Genomic DNA, 1,752 nt, shown 5'->3' with positions numbered 1-1,752 from the left:
TTAGGTAAACAAACACTCTGGTCATTTAGGTAAACAAACACGTTGTTTATTTAGGTAAACAAACACTCTGGTCATTTAGGTGAACAAACACGTTGTTCATTTAGGTAAACAAACACTCTGGTCATTTAGGTAAACAAACACTAGTAGTTTATGTAAACAAACACCCTAGTTGTTTAGGTAAACAAGCACTCCGCTCGTTTAGGTAAACAAACACTCTTCTTGTTTAGGTAAACAAACACTCTGGTTGTTTAGGTAAACAAACACGTTGTTCGTTTAGGTAAACAAACACTCTGGTCGTTTAGGTGAACAAACACTCTGGTTGTTTAGGTTTACAAACACTCTGGTTGTTTAGGTAAACAAACCCTGGTCGTTTAGGTGAACAAACACTCTGGTCGTTTAGTAAACAAACCCTGGTCATTTAGGTAAACAAACACTGCTTGTTTAGGTAAACAAACACTCTGGTTGTTTAGGTAAACAAACCCTGGTCATTTAGGTAAACAAACTCTCTGCTCGTTTAGGTAACACTCTGCTCGTTTAGGTAACACTCTGCTCGTTTAGGTAAACAAACACTCTTGTCGTTTAGGTAAACAAACTGGTCGTTTAGGTAAACAAAAACTGGTTATTTAGGTAAACATACACTCTGGTCATTTAGGTAAACAAACACTGGTTGTTTAGGTAAACAAACTCTGGTCATTTAGGTAAACAAACACTGGTTGTTTAGGTAAACAAACACTCGTGTTGTTTAGGTAAACAAATACTCTGATCCTTTAGGTAAACAAACACTGGTCGTTTAGGTGAACAAACTCTCTGCTCGTTTAGGTAAACAAACACTGGTTGTTTAGGTAAACAAACACTGGTTGTTTAGGTAAACAAACTCTGGTCATTTAGGTAAACAAACACTGGTTGTTTAGGTAAACAAACACTCTTGTTGTTTAGGTAAACAAATACTCTGATCCTTTAGGTAAACAAACACTGGTCGTTTAGGTAAACAAACACTGGTCGTTTAGGTAAACAAACACTGGTTGTTTAGGTAAATAAACACTATGATCGTTTATGTAAACAAACACTGGTCGTTTAGGTAAACAAACTCTGGTTGTTTAGGTAAACAAACAATCTAGTTGTTTACCCTAACCCTAACTATGGTGATTCCCTCCTTTTCTGAGGATCAGAGGCGGGAGAGACAGCAACAAGTTAAAGGTTGAGCCTCAAACAATCAGTGAGTGTGGAAACTGAGTCTTATCAAAATTATTCTTTAACCATGAGAGCAGAAACTTCTCATGATCAAACGTGTTAAATTTTATCTGTCAATCGTTGTTTTATGTAGAATTTATGAGTAAAACAGATTTTTAAAATCTGATCAAAGCGAAGAATCAGAACAAAGACACAAGAGTCTGTTGGAGTCCGAGTGTGAGCGAAAAAATGTTTTCATTTTTTATCCGTCTGTCTTCATTACTGGGGACTGCATAGTATATGCAGACACCTATTATTATCCACCCAACATGGGTTTCTTAACTGTACAGTATTTATTGGGAACTGCCATGCATTGCATGGAGGTCAGGCATTGCCTTGCAGCAAGGCAATGCCTGACCTCCATGCAATGCACGGCCTCCAGTTAATGCTTGGCCTTCAGTTAATGCATGGCCTTGAGTTAATGCATGGCCTTCAGTTAATGCATGGCCTTCAGTTAATGCATGGCCTTCAGTTAATGCATGGCCTCCAGGTAATGCATGGCCTCCAGTTAATGCATGGCCT

This window comes from Nematolebias whitei, chromosome 1 (assembly GCF_014905685.2).
Source record: "Nematolebias whitei isolate Nwh7 chromosome 1, NemWhi1, whole genome shotgun sequence".
In the NCBI taxonomy this organism is placed as follows: Eukaryota; Metazoa; Chordata; class Actinopteri; order Cyprinodontiformes; family Rivulidae; genus Nematolebias; species Nematolebias whitei.
This window is presented reverse-complemented; position numbering follows the sequence as displayed.